Source organism: Telopea speciosissima, chromosome 8 (assembly GCF_018873765.1).
Source record: "Telopea speciosissima isolate NSW1024214 ecotype Mountain lineage chromosome 8, Tspe_v1, whole genome shotgun sequence".
NCBI classification, from domain to species: Eukaryota; Viridiplantae; Streptophyta; class Magnoliopsida; order Proteales; family Proteaceae; genus Telopea; species Telopea speciosissima.
Genome location: NC_057923.1, coordinates 36,017,150 through 36,041,432, shown reverse-complemented (window position 1 = coordinate 36,041,432; position 24,283 = coordinate 36,017,150).

Genomic DNA, 24,283 nt, shown 5'->3' with positions numbered 1-24,283 from the left:
TTTCAACGCGAAGACTACCGCTGCCAACTCCAAATCATGAGTGGGGTAATTCTTCTCGTGTTCTTTTAACTGCTTGGAGGCGTAGGGGACCACTTTACCTTTCTGCATCAGGACACCACCTAAACCTGTTATGGATGCATTGGTGTATACCACCATTCCTCCAGTGCCGTCCGGAATGGTTAAAACTAAAGCTGTTACCAAACGGTTCTTCAATTCTTGAAAGATTTTCTCACATGCTTCATCCCATTCAAACTTGGATCCCTTCCTTATGAGTTTTGTCATGGACGCCGAGATGCATGAGAAATTCTCGATAAATCTTTGATAGTAACTGGCCAATCCTAAGAAACTTTGGATCTCAGTGGCACTCTTCGGAGTCTCCCACTTGAGAATCGCTTTTACCTTTCTTGGGTCTACTTTGATGCCATCTTTGGTGACGATGTGTCCCAAGAAACCAATTTGGTGAAGCCAAAATTCACATTTACTGAATTTGGCAAAGAGCTGGTGTTCCAGCAACTGCTGCAACATGAAAGTAAGGTATCGCACGTGTTCCTCCTCATTCTTAGAGTACACTAGGATGTCATCAATAAATACTATAATGAATTTGTCCAGCACATCATGGAACACTCTGTTCATCATATCCATGAATGCTGCCAGGGCGTTGGTTAACCCAAACAATAAAACTAAGAATTCATAATGTTCATATCGAGTTTGGAACGCCGTCTTATGGATATTGCCACTCCTAATCTTCAACTGATGGTATCCCGACCTAAGATCAATTTTGGAGAAAACTCTTGCTCCTTGCAGCTGATCGAATAGATCGTTGATACGTGGCAATGGATATCGATTCTTGATTGTTACCTTATTCAACTCACGGTAGTCGATACACAGCCGCATACTACCATCCTTCTTCTTAACAAATAGCCTGGGTGCTCCCCAGGGTGATACATTGGGTCGTATAAATCCTTTCTTTAGTAGGTCTTGGAGTTGAACCTACAACTCTTTCAGTTCGATTGGCACCATCCGGTATGGTGCCTTGGATACCGGTGCTGCACTAGGAATCAAATCAATCGCAAATTCTATATCTCGGTCAGGTAGTAGCTGCGTCAGATCTTTTGAAAAAACATCAAGAAATTCCCTGACAACCTCCAGTTCTTCCAGCGGTTTGATCTTGGCCTCCGTGTCTATTACTGTGGCCAAAAAGCCTTGGCATCCATCGTCAAGCAATTTTTGCGCCTGAAGGGCGGACAGAGTTATTCTCCTGGATTTCTTCTTGGGTTCACTTTGATAGGTGAAAATTGATCCATCTTTCAAGTTGAACCGTATCTTCTTCTCCGCACATAAGACATTTGAGCCATAGGCCGACAACAAGTCCATGCCTAGGATTACTTCAAAATCATTTATGTCCATTTTTATCAATCGCGCGGTTAGTTGCTTCCCACAAATCTCAATCTAACAAGGGTTGTAAACCTCCTTCAAGCTCACGACACTCCTTGTCGGTGTGCTGGCTACTAGCTCATGCCCGATGTCTCTTGGTTGATCTTTCATCTTACTTGCATAGATCGAGGAGACGAAAGAGTGGGTCGCGCCCTAGTCGAATAATACTCATGCGGGTATGGTCGAGACATTTAGGGTACCTAGGGTTTATAGGTAGTTTAGGTTATGTGAAGTAAGCCAATTATTCCCTATAGTTAAGTAGTGTTTAGCAACTTACCTATCAACACATCAGGGTTCGCCTTAGCTTCTTCATTTGTGAAAGCGTACACCTTTCCTGCGTCCGATTATCCCGTGGCTGAAATGGCCTGGCGTAGGGCTGATTTGGTGAGTTGTTGCCATACCCATGCGATCTACAATCTCTAGCCATATGCCCTTCCTTGTTGCACAGATGGCACTTAAAGGGTGGAGCACCAGATGTTGAGGCCTTGCTCACTTGACTTATTACTAGTCGGGCTGGCGAAGCTGTTGTTGTCGCTTGACTAGTAGCAGGTTGAGCCGATCGGGTAAATATGGGGTGAAAAGAGTTATGACCCACGCCCGGCCTACGATACAGAGTTAGAGTCGGGCTTGAACTTGAACCTCCATAAACTTTATTCATCTACCCAGAAGCTTGGAAATTATTTGGCCTTTTGGTCAACCCAGGCGACGCTATAGTCTTCTCTTTCTCCTTTTCTTTGAATCTATCCTCCATGGTCTTCGCCTTGTCGACCATCTGAGCATAATCCCGGATGTCCATAATTGACAACACTGATCCGATTTCAGTTTTGAGTCCTTTCTCAAATTTCTTAGCCTTACTAACTTCCCCTTTCAGGTGTTCTGGGGCAAAATGGAATAGATCTTCAAATCACTGCTGATAGTCCAGCACTGACTTAGTTCCTTGCACCAGTGCGATAAATTCCACTTCCATCCTGTCCTTAAAACTCTCAGGAAAGTAGTTCTTGAAGAAAACTTCCTTAAATTGTTCCCACGTGGGGTTCGGGTGAGTAGCCTCCAAATTAGGCTTCGTGGCTTTCCACCATGCTTCAGCTTCATTCTACAACTAGTAACCCGCACATATAATCTTTTGTGCATCCGTGCACTCAAGTACTTCAAATGCCTTTTCTAGGGCATTGATCCACCGCTTCAGCTACATTGCTTCTGATGTTACTTTGGAAAATGCAAGCGGTTGGAGTTTCTTAAACCTCTCCATAACCTTGGCGATAGAGTTCTTAGCTAAATGTTGAGGCACAGGTGGTGGAAACAGTACGGGTCGATTAGGTGGTGGTGGTGCGCGTTCATGCATCATGGTTGTAAATTGTACTGACATCTGACCAAGCGATTCTTATGTTGTTGCATGGTCTACATCATCGTGGTCATGAATACAGTTACGTCACCACCTGCATACTTGGCTGAGCTACTGCAGCAGTGGTTCGTGCAGCCACTAGTGCTTCTGATGAAGTAGCTGATGCCTCAGAGTTTTGAGCCTCAGTCCCGCTAGGCAGCTCAACCTCCGGTACCAACCGAGGTTGTTTATCTTTACGACCCCCGCGAGAACTTCTAGTATTGACCATTGATGCTTCTCTAAAAAGTGGAGCGTGTCCAATATTCCAATACCTTCTATATGAATAACAACAAAATTATTCCATAGCTAGAGCAGGTACAATCTAGTCCATAGTTCCAATGAGTTTCACCAGTCACACCCGTAAGGTGGATTGTTAAATTCATTGTCTTGGTTTATTAGGTGATGTGTCTTATTGAATGCTTTATGTTTCACTTTCTTATGCATTTTACGGGTCAATATGCTATACATGGCACTAATGAAAATTTTCAAATTTTTAAATAAAGACTTTTAATTATTTACTTGGTCTAGCAGGCAAGCATCTCCAGCTTCTTCCCAGTCACAAACTCCATCGCAAGTAGAAATTCTATGTCAGTTCTTACCTCTTCAGCTAAAGTCATAAAATACTCTCGTTCTTCGGGTCCACTAATGGTAGCGATGGCTAAATAGAAATCCAACCGGTTCTCAGCTCGGGGCAACACTATCCATATCCATCTCAGTCTCTCCCATAGATGTCTAATATAGATCATGATGCTGGGGTCTCTAGCCTCAATCAAGGTAATAGGTCCTATCACAGAAAATGGTTCTAGGCATTAGGGCATACTTAATTAAAAGAATTAAGTACTTATCCACTAGAATTGTAGTGCCTACGGATAAAAATTCTAACTTTTGGGGTTGGCTCAAGGTACCTTAACGTCTAGATGTTCTCAACAGCTAAATCACCTCTTAGATGCCTATTCGCGACTAACCTAATTTATGGATACGGTAGTACCTATGCTTCCCACACATGATACATATGTAATACAACATACCTATGTAACTATGTTTGGTTTACACAGCAACATCCCAGTCAGTTTGTACAACACAATATTCAAACATGTAGTAATTAAGTAATACACCCCATATGTCATTTTACGCATTAGTTTATATATATTACATTCCTATGGTAAACGCATCAACAAAATTTTTTCCCAAGCCCTATATGCTTTATTCAATCGTCAATTAGAAATTTCACACCTTTGGGTTTAGGAAAGTTATGTTGTTTGGGGCAAAATTACTTATTATTATATTATATTATATTTTTTTATAATAAAAATTTGTATTTTAGTGTTGTCTAAAGGCATCTTGGGTATTCCCCAAGTTTTCATAAGCTGAAACCCAAAAACCAGCAAGATTCCCTCATTGGGCGATGTCTCTGGGTGTTGCCACATCGCCCAGTACCATCGACCAGAGAATCGGGCACAGGGTTTTTAAGTCCGAGAGGGCCCCATTTGACTCCTATCTCATTCTAAACTTCTCTAAACACTTGGGAGAAGTCCTTGGAGGGTGAGGGGACCACTTCAACACCAAATCTTGGCATTTCCTTGGGTTATTTACGATCCTACACGTGCTTAGGTAAGTGTTCTTGGTTACATTGTCTTTTCTTGAATTCTTTTTATTCTCTATTGCTTAGGTTATGGTTTTTGTCAAATTTTTCTTGCCGTAACTATGGTGTTTCCTTTCCTTTTTGTAGAAATGTCTACAAGTCATCGCACTACTAGGAAATCGGTAGCCCAGAAGCGGCTACGGGTTGAGTCCGAGGATTCCTCCTATTCTTTGGTACCTCCTTCATCATCCACGGACGATTCTTCTTCAGAAGAGCCTACCTTTGATCACTTCTTCTTCTCTAGGTATGAATATGCCAAGGAATGGAAAAACTTTGAATCTCTAAAGATAGTGAACGGCCAGGTGGTGCGAGTAGAGGACTTCCACCAATACAACCTCTATACCCGGTTCACTGCCCTAGGTTGGGCATCGATGTTATCCCCTACCGAGCCTTGTTATCCCAACTTGGTTTGGTATTTTTACTGTAACCTGGGGCCTTCTAGTGCACCGGGGTTCAAAGTGGAGAATAGGGTGAAGGGAGTGGATATCATGCTGACCACTTGTCACACCCCAAACCACCCCTTATGAGGATTGGGTAGGTGACCCGAATTGCATACTGGCAATCCACCAAATCCTATGGATCTAGAAGCAGTGCTTACGATTATGGAACCACAACCATCTCTTTCAAGGCAAGATCAGAGTGTCGCATATAACTACAGTTTAATAACAAAAGGAAACAGCGATACAGGGAAATGGTGATAATATATACATATAAGAGTTTTACATTTCCCAACAACCCACACACAAAGAAGACAAAGAAACAAAGCTGATAAGTATAGTACTACATACAAAAATCTATACAGGGCGAGCATACTTAGCCCCAAAAAGGAAAAGTAAAAACTACAACCAGCAAGTCAGGACGGGGATGACTCCAGATAACCCAAAAGGAGTCCCTAAGTCAAAAAGCTAACATGAGCACACTTCAATGCTCTTCATCAACAACCACCAAAAATGTGAGCAGGATCGGTATGACCTCCAGCGGGGTCCATACCAACATCATCATAACAACCAAAACTCTCCTCCTCGAGATAGCCCACCATGCCACCGTGGCATCCACCTACAAAATCATCTAAGCAAAACATTGTACAATAGAGTGTGAGCCCCACTGAGCTCGTGAGCAAATAACATCAATCATGCATGCATATGCAACCACAATCTACAATTCATATGATCCTACATGATATGCAAGTCCAAATTTTATTATTAGCCACCTATCATTACAACTAAGTCGGGTCTATGCCACTATAATCCCCAATACATATATCCCTTGTGGGCTTCTAACCCCTTCCCGTGATACACCCATTGAGTTGTTGGAGAGGACCAGTCAGCTCCCGCATTCGTTTACCAAGGTCAGCCTGACTAGCCCTCTATGATTAACCCGTGGGACAATCCATTTCTTTCTTTCTTTTCTTTTCTAGCTTATAGCCCATGTGCACCATTCCGGTGTTCTTTTCACTTCTTTTTCTCTTTTCTCATATTCTGATGGTCGCCCCCATAGGCATCCAACACCTTAACCCCTGTTGGCAAGGGTGCGTGGCACGGGTGATGAAACTCTAGCCCCACCCCATGTCTATATGGCATCGTATGAGTCAGTTGGTGCCAATGGCATCCCATACTACGGGCTACCACAAGCCTCATTTCCAAGCTGACTACGACATCCAGTCTAACATTCACAATCATCATAGAAGAATTCACAGTGTTGATCAACTGGCAGTCATTATGCAGTGATTTGAGTAGTTTGAACAGAAGTAAATAACACTGCAATTGTATTTAATTCTTATTAGCCGGCATCAGATCATGATCACATTTACACATATGGTAGTATCATTCACTCACCTGCACTTGGTTCCAGGTATCTAGTACCAATCTCAGTTCTACCAGTTGCCTGGTTGTTGTCCTCGAGCACGGGATCAGGTCCTAAATGTAAATCAGAAGTTGACATGTTAAGCTTTTTAAACTATCTCTGTCAGTCCTAGGGTTGACCTAACTCACTGGGTAGACCCAGGGTTCAATTAGGTTCACTGGGAGTCACTAGTCCTTACACTAGGCCTTAGGACATGTCCCGGTGCATGGGCCAGTGTCTGTGGCACAGGGGTAAAGTGGTCACTATCAATGTCTAAACTCAATCCTAGCTCAGATTAGGTGCACAGTGCTGTCCATGACTTGCCTGTGCAGCAGGACCAAGCACAGTAGGGTTACAATTACCTACGAGGCCCACTAGGGTTCCAAAATATTTTCCAATTATGGATAGATGTGGGGTAGGGTATTTTAGTCTTTTCCCACATCCCACAGTGTCCAGGGAGTCATTGGGTGAGATCCCTCAGCTCTGTCCATCAAAACAGCCCACTTTCCATCACTGGACGATGTCTCTGGGCCTTGCAGCATCGCCCTGTACATCGCCCAGTGCTTGCAGAATCGATGCAGGCTGAGTTTCCAAGGCTGGGCTCTCAAGGCTGAGAATACACCTGATCCCTTGCATGTCCGGGGGGTAAGGTAGCCCCTGAGATGGCCTACCACATGGTCCAATTGGATTCTTCATCAGATCCACTGTCAGGCTGACTATGGCTGCCCAAACAGTCCTGATGAATAGTGTTACAGGGTTTTGCTGGGCTTGGATTTCAATTCCAGCTCTATGTATGGCTGAAAATGCATGAATCACAAGGGCTCAAGGTTGCAGCCACCTAGGGTTTGGTCTCTACAGCCTTGGCCCGCACCCAGGGCTCCAGTTCAACCATCTATCAGGGTATCTGGCAGTGTAGGTGGGCATAGCCAGTTTCGGCTCCAAGGAACAACAAAACAGAATATTAAAAATGCATAAAGATCTCAGATCTTCCATGCACAAGGTCTGCATGGCAGATTTGGACCAGTACTGGGCAAACCCTAGCTGTTCAGGGCTGCCCGGGGTGCAGAATCTTATCAAATGCAGAGGGGAGATGAGAACAGCAGAGGTGTATAGGTATTTTTATACCTGAAATAAACTGAAGAAGCTCGGTTCCAGCCTAGATGGGTGGTGGCAGCAACCCTTCCTTCTTCCTTCTTCTTCTTTCTTTTTTCTTTCTCTCCTTTCTCCCCTACGGATTCTCTTAGAGCTGAAATCTCTAAATGAGTCCTAAGCCTCCCCTATTTATAGACCAAGACCAACTAAGGCCTGTTTGGTCCCTAGGTCCCTTTTTAAAAATCAATTTTTAACTTAATTCTGACTGATTCTGGGCTCACTGGTGGGGTCCACAGTGAACTGAGGTCATGAGGTGGTCCCTCAGACCTCCCTCTATCAGTGGAGGGTACCCATGTTCATATTGGGTGGTCCCCATAATTAAAATATTAAAAAATAAGTAGAATCTATCACTGAGCGATGTCACTAGGCCTTGCTGCATCGCCCAGTGCCATGGCCCAGAGAATTCCAGCAACTGAAATTCAAAGGGACAAGCACAGGGGTTTGACCCTTAGTCAGGGTGTGGTCCCCACATGCCACCCAGGGATTTTACATGATTTTTCAGAGGTGGGTCCCACCATTATAGGGAGGAAAGAGATTACCTAGGATCCAAGTCATACATCAGGTTGTAAGCTGTGCAAGTGCAAGGGTCTGCTATCCATCTTCCAACAGGTATATAGGAGGACATGCACTGGGTTTCTTCATTGATCCATGTCACTGGAGTGATGCTCCATAGTGATCCTGGCCGTATGGTCAGGGGTTCTTGTCCTTAAATCAAAATTTCAATCTGTCAGGGGCAGGGTTTGACATTTCTCCCCACCTCACAAAAATTTCATCCTCGAAATTTGCTCACCTTGTAATCCAAAAAGTTGAGGATACTTCTCCTTCATTTCTTCCTCACGTTCCCATGAAGCTTCTTCTGCTGGGTTATTTCCCCATCGAACCTTCACAAAAGCGACGGTGCGGTTATAGAGGTTATGCTCCTTCTTATCCAATATCTCTGTGGGGTGTTCTTCATAGGTCATATCCACATCCAACTGTTCAGGTTTCGTTTGCAGCAGTTGTTAATATACTTTTGTAGCATTGACACATGGAAAACATCATGGTTGCCTGACAAGGATGGTGGTAGAGCCAGTCGGTATGCTACGGGTCCCACTTTATTAAGAATTTCATATGGACCGATGAATAATGGGCTCAACTTGCCTTTCTTGTTGAAACGTAGCAATCCTTTGGTTAGAGACACTCGAAGGAATACTTTTTCTCCGACCTCAAATTCAATATCTTTCCTTTGGTTATCCGCATAACTCTTCTGTCTCGACTGGGTTGCCTTGATCTTTTCTCTCATGACATCCATCTTGTCGCATGTCGCTTGAATCATTTCGGGTCTGAGATATTTTTGCTCACCAACTTCATCCCAATAGAGCGGAGTTCAGCACTTCCTTCCATAGAGTGCTTCGAAAGGTGCCATGCCAATGGTGGAGTGATAGCTATTATTGTATGCAAATTCCACCAGTGGTATATGAGCATCCCAACTATCATTCATTTCTAAGACACAGGCTCGGAGCATGTCCTCCAGAGTCTGGCTGGTTCTTTCTGATTGTCCATCCATCTGCGGATGGAAAGATGTACTAAGATTTAGTTGCGACCCCAATGCCTTTTGTAAACTTCTCCAAAACTTTGAAGTAAATCGAGGATCTCTATCAGACACAATACTGACAAGCACGCCATGTAACCGGACTATGTTGTCAATGTGTATCTGGGTAAGCTTCTCTGTTGGATAACTTATTTTAATCGGTATGAAGTGAGCTGCCTTTGTCAGTCCGTCTACGATCACCCAAACTACGTTCATGCCCTTTCTAGTGTTGGGCAGATTTGTTATGAAATCCATAGTGATTCTTTCCCACTTCCACTCAGGTATGGGAAGTGACTGTAGTAACCCATATGGTCGGTGTCTCTCTGCTTTTATCTGTTGGCAGGTGAGGCACTTAGACACGTACATCGCTATGGTCTGCTTCATTCCAATCCACCAGTAATATTTCTTTAAGTCTTTGTACATCTTTGTACTTCTGGGGTGGATAGTATAGGGTGAGTTGTGCGCCTCTTTGAGAATTTGATCTTGGACATCATAGTCATCTGGCACGCATAATCTATCCCGAAACTTCAGTGCACCATCTTGGGCCAAAGAGAAATCTGGGTCCTTATGAACACCTTATTGAACTTCCTAAATTATCTTGGCCAGCGCGGGATCCAATGGTTGCTTCACAATTATCTCCTCTCGTATCGATAGCTGCAGGTCCATTGCTGCTAATTGCATAGCTGCTTCTTCGATCACGAGCTCCAAATCAAATTTTCGAGCTTCCTCTATTAATTGTTCACTTACGACCAAAGATGCGAGGGACACAGTCTAGGATTTTCTACTTAATGCATCCGCCATAACATTGGCCTTACCGGGGGGTACTGGATTTCACAGTCATAATCCTTTACCAATCCAACCATCGCCTCTGTCTCATGTTCAGCTCCTTTTGGGTGAAGAAATACTTCAGGCTTTTGTGATTGCTGAAGATTTCACTCTTTTCACCGAATAGGTAATGTCGCCAAATTTTCAATGCGAAGACTACCGCTGCTAATTCCAAATCATGAGTGGGGTAATTCTTCTCGTGTTCCTTCAACTGCCCGGAGGCGTATGCGACTACTTTACCTCTCTGCATCAGGACCCCACCTAAGCCTGTTCTAGATGCGTCCGTATATACCACCATTCCTCCGGCTCCATCCAGAATGGTCAAAACTGGAGCTATTACTAATCGGTTCTTCAATTCTTGAAAACTCTTCTTGCATGTCTCATTCCATTCAAACTTAGCACCCTTCCTTGTGAGTTTTATCATGGGCGCCGAGATGCGTAAGAAATTCTCAATAAATCGGCTATAATAACCAGCCAATCCAAAGAAACTTCGAATCTCAATGGAATTCTTCGGAGTCTCCCACTCGAGAACCGCTTTCACCTTATCGGGGTCTACTTTGATGCCGTCCTTGGTGACGATATGCTCCAGGAAACCAATTTGGTGAAGCCAAAATTCACACTTGCTGAACTTGGCAAAGAGCTGGTGTTCCTGCAGTCGCTGCAACACGAAAGTAAGGTGTCGCGCGTGTTCCTCCTCACTCTTAGAGTACACTAGGATGTCATCAATAAGTACTATGATGAACTTATCTAGCACGTCATGGAATACTCTATTCATCATATCCATGAACGCTGTCGGGGCGTTGGTTAGCCCGAACAATAAAACTAAGAATTCATAGTGTCTGTGTCGAGTTTGGAATGCCGTTTTATGAATGTCACCGCTTTTGATCTTCAATTGATGGTATCCTGACCTAAGATCAATCTTAGAGAAAACTTTTGCTCCTTGTAGCTGATTAAATAGGTCATCGACACGCAACAATGGATATTGATTCCTAATTGTTAGTTTATTTAGCTCGCGGTAGTCGATACACAGCCGCATGCTACCATCCTTCTTTACGAATAGCACAGGTTCTCCCCGGGTGACACACTGGATCGTATGAATCCCTTCTTTAGCAGATCTTGGAGTTAAACTTGCAACTCTTTCAGTTTGATTGGCGCCATTAGGTATGCTGCCTTGGATACCGGTGCTGCACTAGGAATTAGATCGATCGCGAACTCTATATCGCGGTCCAGCGGTAGCTAAGTCAGATCTTCTGGAAATACATCAGGAAAGTCTCTGACGATGTGGAGTTAGGTTTTATCTTCACCTCCGTGTCTATCACAGTGGCCAAAAAGCTTTGGCATCCTTCATCAAGTAACTTCCGCTTCTGAAGTGCGAATAATGTTATCCTTCTGGATTTCCTTCTTGGTTCACTTTGATAGGTGAAGTCTGACCTATCTTCTAGTTTAAAATTTATCTTCTTCTCCGCACAAAAGATGTTCGCACTATAGGTAGGCAGCCAATTCGTGCCTAGTATCACGTCAAAATCATTTATATCCATTTGTATCAGTCGTATGGTTAGATTCCTTCCACAAATTTCGATCTGACAAGGGTCGTAGGCCTTCTTCAAACTCACGACACTCCCTGTCGGCGTGCTGACTGCTAACTCATGCCCAATATCTCTTGGTTGATCTTTCATCTTACTCGCAAAGGTTAAGGAGGCGAAAGAGTGGGCTGCGCCCAAGTCAAATAATACTCGCGTGGGTATGGTTGAGACATTCAAGGTACCTAGGGTTTGTAGGTAATTTAGGTTACATGATGTAAGCCAATTATTCCCTATAGTCAAGTAGTGTTCAACAACATACCTATCAATACGTCGAGGTTTGCCTCAGCTTCTTCATTTGTCAAAGCGTACACTTTTCCTTGTGTCTGATTGTCACGTGGTTGAAATGGCCTAGCGTAGGGCTGGTTTGATGAATTGTTGCCATATCCACGCGATATGCATTCCCTGGCCATATGTCCTTCCTTGTTGTACAGATAGCACTTAAAGGGCGGAGCTCCAGGTGTTGAGGCTTTGCTCGCTTGACTTGTTGCTGGTTGGGCTGGCGAAGCTATTGTCATCTCTTGACTCGTAGTAGGTTGAGCGGGTCATGTGAATGTGGTGGTGGTGTAGCGCGTTCATGCATCATAGTGGCAAACTATGTAGACATCTGGCCAAGCAACTCTTGTTGTTGTTGTTGCATGGTCCACAACATCGTGGTTATGAATGCAGTTACGTCGTCGGCTGCCACACTTGGCTGAGGTGCTACTGCAGTAGCTTGTGCGGCCACTGGTGCTCCTGATGAAGCAGCCGATGCCTCAGAGTTTTGAGCCTTAGTTCCGTTAGGTAGCTCAACCTCCGGTATAACTCTAGGTTGCATACCTTTACGACCTTAGTGTTGACCATTGTTGCTTCTCTGAAAAGAGGAGCGTGGTCAATATTCCAATTTCATCCACAAGGATCAATAGTTGTTTCCTAACTAAGCAGGTACAAATCCAGTCCATAGTTCCAATGAGTATCATGAGTCATACCAATAAGGTGGATTGTTAGATTCTTTGTCTTGGTTTATTAGGTGATGTGTCTTATTGAATGCTTTACATTTCACTTTCTTATGCATTTTATGGGTTAATATGCTATGCATGGCACTAATGATAAAAAAAATTTCAAAATTTTAAATAAAGGCCTTTAATTATTTACTTGATCTAGCAGGCAAGCATCTCCAGCTTCTTCCCGATCACAAACTCCATAGCCAGTAGGAATTCTATGTCAGCTCTTACCTCCTCAGCTAAAGTCATAATATAGTCTCGCTCTTCTGGTCCACTAATGGCAGCAATAGCCAAGTAAAAGTCCAGTCAGTTCTCAGCCCAGGGTAATACTAGTCGTATCCATCTCAGTCTCACCCGCAGGTGTCTAAGATAGATCATGATGCTAGGGTCTCCAGCCTCAGGTAAGGTAATATCTGTCACATAAAAGGGTTCTAGGCATGAGGGCGTACTTACTTAAAAGAATTAAGTGCACAACTACTGAAACTTAGATAACTAAAGTTCAATGAAACAATTCTTGGGTTAGCTCGAGGTACCTTAACATCTAGGTGTTTGATTTTCTACGAACCCTAGTAGGTCCTATTTTCCACTATCCTAGGCCTTGATTAGGATGAGATCTACGCTCCCTGGACTTACTAGTCGCCTGATACAACATACTTACATATCTAAGTTCTGTTTGCATAGCAGCACACCAAGCAGTTTGTACATCACAATATTCAGGCATGTAATAGCTAGGTAGTATACACTCACCATTATGCACGTTTTCATATATTAACTATTTATCATAAACACACCAACAAAATTTTTTTTTTTTTTTTTTCGAAGTCCTATGTGTTCTATACAACCCTTTACAAAAATTTCACCCCTTTGGGTTTGAGAAAGTTGTGTTTGCTTAGTACTTATTTATTTATTATTATTATTATTATTATTATTATATATATATTTATATATTTTATTTTATTTTTTTATAAAACCATTTGTGAAAGTTCATATTTTATGTTTATTAAGGTTAATATGGTCAAGTCTCAAGTCCCTACATGTAAATAGCTCAAAACAGCAATTCTGCACCCGCTGGGCGATGTCTCTGGGCGTTGCCACATCGCCCAGAGAATCGGGGAGCAGGGTTTTTATATCCAAGAGGGCCCCATTTGCTTCCTATTTCATTCTAAACCTCTCTAAGCACTTGGGAGAAGTCCTTGGAGGGTGAGGGGACCACTTTTGCACCAAATCCTTATGATTCTCCGGGGTTTCCGCGCACCTACACGTGTTTAGGTATGCTTTCTTAACACTTACCCTATTTTAGCTCTTTCTTTTTGTTTCCTATTGTTTTGGTTTGGGTTTCTAGTGTTTTCCTTGCCCTAACTCAGTTATTCTTACTATTTCTTGTAGAAAATATCTTCTAGTCGTCGTACAACTCGAAAATCGGTAGCCCAAAAGAGGCTACGAGTCGAATCCGAGGAGTCTTCTTACTCTTCGGTTCCACCCTCATCTTCTAGAGAGGATTCATCTTCTGAGGAACCCGATTTCGATCACCATCTTTTCTCCAGGTATGAGCATGCCAAGGAATGGAAGAACTTTTCTTCAGTTAAGATAGTGAATAGCCGGGTGGTACGGGTAGAGGACTTCCACCAATATGGCCTCTTTGCCAAATTCAATGCCCTAGGTTGGACATCGATGCTATCTCCTACCAAGCCTTGTTATCCCAACTTGGTTCGGTACTTCTATTATAACTTGATGCCATCCGGGGCACAAGACTTCACACTTCAGAGTAGGGTAAAGGGAGTGGATATCAGATTGACCACTACCCTCCTAGCAGAGATCCTGGGTTTACCAGACATAGGAGAGCGAGTTTACTATCAACCCCGCATGGATATTTCTGATATGTTTTCTTTGGAGACTAGCAGGACAGTTTTCACAGCTTTGACAGGTTCAGGAAACACTCCTAAGTCTGAGACTGCCTACAAACCTAGTGCCAGGGTGATCAGTAGGTGTATAACCTACAACATTTATCCTAAGGGTGGGAACAAGGACAGTATTTCCATGATGAGAGCATATATTACTTACTGCCTCTTGGGACCTGGTCAGGGGGGTCCAGTCATCAACCTCCCTTATTTATTACTTCAGGTGATGCTTTACCATGCCCGGAATGTAGCTAATGGGGACCTTCCCTACGGGAAATTCCTTACCTTGGTTTTTCGATATTTTGGGGTGCCATTAGAGGGTGAGTTCATTGATAGGGTCTGATTTCTGATATGTTTTCTTTGGAGACTAGGAGGACAGTTTTCACAGCTTTGATAGGTTCAGGAAACACTCCTAAGTCTGAGACTGCCTACAAACCTAGTGCCAGGGTGATCAGTAGGTGTATAACCTACAACATTTATCCTAAGGGTGGGAATAAGGGCAGTATTTCCATGATGAGAGCATATATTACTTACTGCCTCTTGGGACCTGGTCAGGGGGGTCCAGTCATCAACCTCCCTTATTTATTACTTCAGGTGATGCTTTACCATGCCCAGAATGCAGCTGATGGGAACCTTCCCTACGGGAAATTCCTTACCTTGGTTTTTCGATATTTTGGGGTGCCATTAGAGGGTGAGTTCATTGATAGGGTCCGATTTCTGATATGTTTTCTTTGGAGACTAGGAGGACAGTTTTCACAGCTTTGACAGGTTCAGGAAACACTCCTAAGTCTGAAAGTGCCTACAAACCTAGTGCCAGGGTGATCAGTAGGTGTATCACCTACAACATTTATCCTAAGGGTGGGAACAAGGGCAGTATTTCCATGATGAGAGCATATATTACTTACTGCCTCTTAGGACCTGGTCAGGGGGGTCCAGTCATCAACCTCCCTTATTTATTACTTCAGGTGATGCTTTATCATGCCCGAAATGCAGCTGATGGGAACCTTCCCTACGGGAAATTCCTTACCTTGGTTTTTCGATATTTTGGGGTGCCATTAGAGGGTGAGTTCATTGATAGGGTCCGATCCAAGCCTATAGACAAGACCTCTATTCTGAAGATGAAAGTGCCTGGGGAAGATCTAGTAGAGGGCAAGGAGCAGGTGGAGATGCAGCAGGATGTAGGGGAGCAGGGAGTGGGGCATGATGAGGATGTCTAGGATATGGATTAGCAGAGAGACATTGAGGGTGACACCCAAGGTCTTCATGCAGAGGAGCAAAGGATAGGTCCAGAGGATCTCGAGGGCTTTAGCACTCAGTTTATCGACCTACCTACCTACGAGGCGACCAGTGCCACTAGCTCACAAGTTCCAGGTCCTCCTTATTGGGCACAGGTGATGACACACTTCCAGAGTCTTGGCACTCAGCTCTCCAGCTTGGCGACTAGAGTGGATCGGGGCTTTACTTCCTTAGAGACAAGAGTGGCATCTGTGGAGCAGCGTCTAGATTTCTGGGACAGGTTCTACAGAGTTGACTCTCGCTAGACTCAGCCTCCGCTAAGCGATGCACTTCCTTCTGAGTAGTTCCAGTAGCTCCAGACCTTCTCTTGCTACGTGATCATGATCATCTTAGTTATTATATTTTTTTTCCTATGCTTATGTATTTTTCTTTCTTTGTTTCAGTTTATGTACTTGTTGAATTGCAGTTATGCAATCAAACCTTTGTAATTATTTCTGAGTTAATGAAAATCTTGCATCTTTACTTAATTGCATCTACCTCCCCTGTGATTTTTGTTTAATTCTTGCATGTTTTATTGCTTACAACTTATTAGTCCTAGTCTGCAACCCATAATCGCAAGAAGAGTCTCACGCTCTGATATCAAGCTCTGTCACACCCCAAACCACCCCCTAGGAGGATTGGGTAGGTGACCCAAATTGCATACCGGCAATCTGCCAAATCCCACGGATCTAGAAGCAGTGCTTACGATTATGGAACCACAACCATCTCTTTCAAGGCAAGATCAGAGTGTCGTAGATAACTACAATTTAATAACAAAAGGAAACGTAGCGATACAGGGAAATGGTGATAATATATACATATAAGAGTTTTACATTTCCCAACAACCCACACACAAAGAAGACAAAGAAACAAAGTTGATAAGTACAGTACTACATACAAAAATATATATAGGGCGAGCATACTCAACCCCAAAAAAGAAAAGTAAAACCACAACTAGCAAGTCAGAATAGGGATGACTCCAGATAACCCAAAAGGAGTCCCCAAGTCAAAAAGCTAACATGAACACAGTTCAATGGGCTTCATCAACAACCACCGAAAATGTGCACAGGATCAGTATGACCTCCGTCGGGGTCCACACCAACATCATCATAACAACCAAAACTCTCCTCCTTGAGATAGCCCGCCATGCCACAGCAGCATCCACCTGTAAAATCATCTAAGCAAAACATTGTACATCAGAGTGTGAGACCCACTGAGCTCATGAGTAAATAACATCAATCATGCATGCACTTGCAACCACAATCCATAATTCATATGATCAATCCTACATGATATGCAAGTCTAGATTTTATTATTAGCCACCTATCATTACAACTAAGTCAGATCTATGCCACTACAATCCCTAATGCATGTATCCCTGGTGCGGGCTTCAACCCCTTCCCGCGATACACCCATTGAGTTTTTAGAGAGGACCAGTCATCTCCCACATTCGTTTACCAAGGTCAGCCCGACCAGCCCTCTGTGATTAACCCGTGGGATAATCCATTTCTTTCTTTCTTTTCTTTTTTGGCTTATAGCCCATGTGCACCATTCCGGTGTTCTATTCATTTCATGCACCATTCCGGTGTTCTTTTCATTTCTTTTTCTCTTTTCTCATATTCTGATGGTCACCCCCACAGGAATCCAACACCTTAACCCCTGTTGGCAAGGGTGCGTGGCACGGGTGATGAAACTCTAGCCCCATGTCTATATGGCATCGTATGAGTCAGGTGGTGTGAACCGCATCCCATACTATGGGCTACCATAGGCCTCATTTCCAAGCCAACTACGGCATCTAGTCTAACATTCACAATCATTATAGAAGAATTCACAGTGTTGATCAACTGACAGTCATTATGTAGTGATTTGAGTAGTTTGAACAGAAGTAAATAACATAGCAATTGTATTTAATTCTTATTAGCCAGCATCAGATCATGATTACGTTTACACATATGATAGTATCATTCACTCACCTGCACTTGGCTCTAGGTATCCAGTCCCAATCTCAGTTCCAGCAGTTGTCTAGTTGTTGTCCTTGAGCACGGGATCAAGTCCTAAATGTAAATCAGAAGTTTCCATGTTAAGCTTTTTAAACTATCTCTGTCAGTCCTAGGGTTGACCTAACTCACTGGGTAGACCCAGGGTTCAATTAGGTTCACTGAGAGTCACTAGGTCTTACACTGGGCCTTAGGTCATGTCCCGGTGGATGGGCCAGTGTCTGTGGCACAGGGGTAAAGTGGTCACTGTAATGTCTAAACTCAATCCTAGCTCAGATTAGGTGCACAGTGTTGTCCATGACTTGCCTGTGCAGCAGGACCAAGCACAGCAGGGTTACAATCACCTGCAGGGCCCACTAGGGTTCCAAAATATTTTCCAATTAAGGACAGATGTGGGGAAGCGTATTTTAGTCTTTTCCCACATCCCACAGTGTCCAGGGGGTCATTGGGTGAGATCCCCCAGCTCTGTCCACCAAAATAGCCCACTTTCCATCACTGGGCGATGTCTCTGGGCCTTGCAGCATCGCCCAGTGCATCACCCAGTGCCTATAGAATCGATGCAGGCTGAGTTTCCAAGGCTGGGCTCTCAAGGCTGAGATCAGACCTGATCCCTTGCATGTCAGGGGGCTTAGGTAGCCCCTGAGATGACCTACCACATGGTCCAATTGGATTCTTCATCAGATCCACTGTCAGGCTGATGTGGCTGCCCAAACAGTCCTGATGAATTGTATCACAGAGTTTTGCTGGGCTTGGATTTCAGTTCCAGCTCTGTGTATGGCTGAAAATGGATGAATCGCAACGGTTCAAGGCTGCAACCACCTAGGGTTTGGTCGTTGCAGCCTTGGCCAGCACCCAGGGCTCTAGTTCAGCCATCTATTAGGGTATCTGGCAGTGCAGGTGGGTACAACCAGTTTCAACTCCAAGGAACAGCAAAACAGAATATTAAAAATGCATAAAGATCTTATATCTTCCATGCAGAAGATCTGCATGGCAGATCTGGACCAGTACTGGGCAAACCCTAGCTGTTCAAGGCTGCCCAGGGTGTAGAATCTTATCAAATGCAAAGGGGAGATGAGAACAGCAGAGGTGTATAGGTATTTTTATACCTGAAATGAGCTGAAGAAGCCTGGTTCCAGCCTAGATGGGTGGTGGCAGCAGCCCTTCCTTCTTCTCCATCTTCTTCTTTCTTTCTTCTTTCTCTCCTTTCTCTCCTACGGATTCTCTTAGAATTGAAATCTCTAAATGAGTCCTAAGCCTCCCGTATTTACAGACCAAGACCAACTAAGGCCTGTTTGGTCCCTAGGGTCCATAGTGAACTGAGGTCATGACGTGGTCCCTCAGACTTCCCTCTATCAGTGGAGGGTACCCATGTTCATATTGGGTGGTCCCCATAGTTAAAATATTCAAAAATAAGCAGAATCTGTCACTGGGCGATGTCATTGGGCCTTGCTACATCGCCCAGTGCCATGGCTTGAAGAATTCCAGCAACTGAAATTCAAAGGGACAAGCACAGGGGTTCTTTGTCAGGGTGTGGTCCCCACATGCCACCCAGGGATTTTACATGATTTTTCAGAGGTGGGTCCCACCATTATAGGGAGGAGAGAGATTACTTGGGATCCAAGTCATACATCAGGCTGTGAGCTGTGCAAGTGTAGGAGTCTGCTATCCATCTTCCAATAGGTATATAGGAGGACATTCACTAGGTTTCTTCATTGATCCATGTCACTGGATTGATGCTCCACAGTGATCCTGGCCGCATGGTCAGGGGTTCTTGTCCTTAAATCAAAATTCCAGTCTGTCAGGGGCAGGGTTTGACACCACTACCCTATTGGCAGAGATTTTTGGCTTACCAGACACAGGAGAGAGGGTTTACTATCAACCTCATATGGACATATCTGAGATGTTTTCTTTGGAGACTAGGAGGACAGTCTTCAAAGCTTTGACAGGTTCACCGAACACGCCCAAGTCTGAGACTTCTTACAAGCCCAGTGCTAGGGTGATCAATAGGTGTGTGACCTACAATATTTATCCTAAAGGTGGGAATAAGGGTAGCATATCTATGATGAGGGCATACATTATTTATTGCCTTTTGGGAGCTGGTCAGGGGGGTCCAGTCATCAACCTCCCATATATGTTACTTCAGGTGATGCTTTATCACGCTAGGAACCCAGCTAATGGGAATCTTCCCTATGGGAAATTCCTTACCTTGGTCTTTCAGTATTTTGGGGTTCCATTGGAGGGTGAGTACATTGATAGGACCAGATCCATGCCCATAGATAAGACTTCCCTTTTGAAGATGAAAGTGCCTGGGGAGGATCCACCAGAGAGTGAAGAGCAGATGATGCCTGGTGATGAGTAGCAGGGGGAAGAGTAGGGTGGTGATGCACTTGATGAGGGATTACTTGGAGAGGAGCAGGGAGACATTGGGATAGCCACCCAGGGCATACAGGCTTAGGGGCAGGGCATACATGTGGAGGAGCAGGGCATAGGTCAGGGTGGCTTCGAAGGCTTTGACAGTCAGTTTACTGACCTACCTGCATATGAGGCGACAGGTGCTACTAGCTCTCAGGTTCCAGGACCTTCTGATTGGGCACAGGTGATGACACATTTCCAGAGTCTTGGCACTCAGCTCTCTAGCTTGGCGACTAGGGTGGATCAGGGTTTCACTTCTTTGGAGACAAGAGTGGGGTCTGTGGAGCAGCGTCTGGACTTCTGGGATAGGTTCTACAGAGTTGGCTCTCGCCAGACTCAGCCTCCTCCTAGTGATTTACCTCCGACTTAGTAGCTCCAGCAGTTCCGGACATTCCTGCTATGTGGTTATGATTACTATCATTTTTTCCTTATGCTTATGTACTTTTCTTTCTTTGTTCGAGATGTATCTAGTTTAGTGGGTTGTGTTTTTTTTTTCTCTTCCTAGCTTATGTACTTCTTGAATTGTAGTTCCTGCAATCAAACTTATGTACTTATTATTGAGTTAATGAAAATTCTTGCTTCTTTATTTAATTGCAGCTACCTCCCTTGTGGCTTTTAATTATGGCATGTTTTACTGTTTAAAGCTTATTAGTCTTAGTCTGCATTCCATGAATGTAAGAAGAGCCTCACGCTCTGACACCAAGCTCTGTTACACCCCAAACCACCCCCTAGGAGGATTGGGTAGGTGACCCGAATTGCATAACGACAATCCGCCAAATCCCACGAATCTAGAAGCTGTGCTTACGATCATGGAACCACAACCATCACTTAACCAAAGGCAAGATCAGAGTACAGCAGATAAAATACAATTCAATAACAAAAGGAAGCATAGCGATACGAGGAAATGGTAATAATATATACATAAGAAAGTTCTAAGATTTTCCCCCATCCCACAAACAAGAAACAAAGCTGATAAGTACAGAACTACATACATAGACATATACAAGGTGAGCGTACTCAACCCCAAAAAGAAAAGTAAAAAAAAAACTACAACTGATCCACAGTCAAAACGAAAAATCTCCTAGCAGAACAAAAAGCAGTCCCCAAAACAAAACATCAGAAGCACTCCTCAACGGTCTTCATCCACGACCACCGAGAAAGTACGCAGAATCTGTATGACCTCCATCGGGGTCCACACCAACATCATCGTGACAACCAGGACTCTCCTCCTCGAGATAACCCTCCATGCCATAGCGGCATCGATCTGTAAAATCAGCTAAGGAAAAATATATATAACAGAGTGTGAGCCCCACCTAGCTCTTGAGCAAATAACATCAATCATGCATGCACATGCAACCACAATTCACAGTTCATATAATCCTACATGATATGCAAGTTCAGATTATTATTAGCCACCTAACAATACAACTAAGTTGGGTCTGTGCTACTACAATCCCCAATGCATGTATCCCTGGTGCGGGCTTCTAACCCCTTCCTGTGATACACCCATTGAGTTGTCGGAGAGGACCAGTCAGCTCCCGTAACAATCACCAAGGTCAGCCCGACCAGCCCTCCATGAGTAACCTGTGGGACAATCCAGTTCTTTTATCTTTTCTTTTCTTTTCTGGCTTATAGCCCAGCATATAGTTCAATATCACCATTCCGGTGTTCTTTCATTCATGCACCATTTCGATGTTCTATTCATTCCTTTTTCTCTTTTCTCATTTTCTGATGGTCTCCCCCACAGGCATCCAACACCTATACCCCTATTGGCAAGGGTGCATAGCACGGGTGATGAAACTCTAGCCCCATATCTATATGGCATTGTATGAGTTAGGTGGTGTCAACCGCATCCCATACTATGGGCTACCATAGGCCTCATTTCCAAGCCTACTACGGCATCTAGTCTAACATTAACAGTCATCATACAAGAATTCACAGTGTTGATCAACAGACAGTCATTATGCAGTGATTTGAGTAACTTGAAATAGAAGTAAGTAACACAGCATTTATAAGTCCAATTCATATTAGCTGGCATCAAATCATAGTTACACATACACAAATGATAATGTTATTCACTCACCTGAGTTGGGTTCTAAGACTTCAGTTGCAAACTCAGTTTTGAAAGCAGTTTGATGGTTATCCTCGAGCACGGGATCAAGTCCTAATATAAATCAGATAATGTCTTATTAAGTTTTCAATCCCTCACTCGTAGTCCTAGGGTCAACCTAAAGTTACGGGGTTGATCCGGTACTTGGTTGGTACTCATTTGGGATCACTGGGCCTTGGGATTACTGGGCCTTAGGCTCATGCCCTAGTGCATCATATAGTGGCAGTGGCACAAGGGGTAAAATGGTTATTAATAAAGTCTGCACCTGACTCTAGATCAAAATATGTTTACAGTGCTGTCCATAGCTTGTCTGTGCTATAGGACCAAGCACAGCAGGGCATCTTTCACCTGTAGGGCCCACCAGGGTTCCAAAACATTTCCCAATCAAGGACATATGTGGGGAAGGTTTTTTTGGTAATTTCTCAGCCTTACCACAGTGTCCAGGGGTCAGTGGGTGACATCCCCCAGGTCTGTCCACCAATCCAGCAATTTTCCCTTCACTAGGCGATGCCTCTGGGCCTTGCTACATCGCCCAATGGCTGTAGAATCGATGCTGGCTGAGTTTCCAAGGTTGGGCCATATAGGCTAAGGTCAAACTTGATCCTCTGCATGTCAGGGGGGTTCGGTAGCCCCTGGGATGACCTTCATTTTGATCCAAGTGGATCCCCTATTAGACCTACCCTTAGGCTGCCCAAGTAGTCTCAGTGAATAGTATCACAGGGTTTTACCAAGCTTGGGAATTTGGTTTCAGCCACATGCAGGGCTGGAAATGCCTGGAAAACAATGGTTCAAGGCTGCAGCCACCTAGGGTTTAGTCTCTGAAGTCTTGGCTTATACCCAGGACTCCAATCAGCTCAATAGGAGCAAATCTGGGCAGTGCAGTAGGGCACAGCCAGATTTGGCTCACAAGAACAGTAAATCAAACTTCTAAAAATGCTTGTAAATCTCATATCTTCCATGCACAAGGTCTGCATGGAAGATCTGGAGCTGCTCTGGGAAAACCCTAGCTGTACAGGGCTACCCAGGGAGCAGAAATACAGTAAAAACAAGAAAGAAATGGGGACAGTAGGTCTGAGCATGGCTGTTATACCTGTATAGGGCTGGGTGGTCTTGATTCCAGGCTGGGTGTAAGGCAGCAGTAGGTTCCCCCCTCCTCTTCTTCCTTCTTCCTTCTCCTTCTTCTTCTTTCTCTCTTCTTTCTCTATTCTTTCTCTCCTCTCGGTTTCAGCAGGAAATAAGAGCTCTAAATGAGCTAGATCCCTCCTATTTATAGACCAAGACCAACTAAGGTCTGTTTGGCCTGCTAAGTCTTCTTTTAAAAATGCATTTTTAACCTGATTCACAGCCATTCTGGGCTCTATGGTGGGGTCCATACTGTACTAGGGGTATGAGGTGGTCCCTCAGACTCCCCTCTATCTATGGAGGGTGCCCATGTTCATATCGCGTGGTCCCCATAATTAAAAATCATTAGAATATTCAGAAACACCCACTGGGCGATGTCACTGGGCCTTGCTGCATCGCCCAGTGCCATCGCCCAGAGAATTCCAGCAAGCTGAAATTCAATGGGACTTGCACAGGGGTTTGACCCTAAGCCTGGGTATTGTCCCCACATGCCATCTAGGGTTTTTTGCACATTTTTACAGAGGTGGGTCCCACTTTTTGGGGAGGAGAGAGATTACCTGGGATCCAAGTCATACATCAGGCTGTGAGCTGCACAGTTGCAAGGGTCTGCTATCCATCTTCGGATAGGCATGTAAGATGACATGCACCGGGTCCCTTCATTAATCCAAGTCACTGGAGAGATGCCCCACAGTGGTCCTAGTTGCATGGTCAGGGGTTCCTGCCCTTAAGTCAAAAATTCTAGCCAGTCAGAGGCAGGGTTTAACAGATGTCACACCCCAAACCACCCCCTGGGAGGATTTAGGCATGTGACTCGGATATCCTACGACATCCGCCAATCCCCAAGGATCAAGAAGCAGTACTTACACGTCACAAACCACACATCGAGGTTAAAAGATAATAAAGGGATATTAGAGTGCTATGGAAGATCGAACTACCCATAGATGATTTACACCATCGATATAAAATCCCAAATAATTTCCATAAGACAAACTAAAAAACATTTTTCTGTACACTCCATTGAGCTAGTTCATGGGTATCCAATAAATTAACGTTGGCAAAA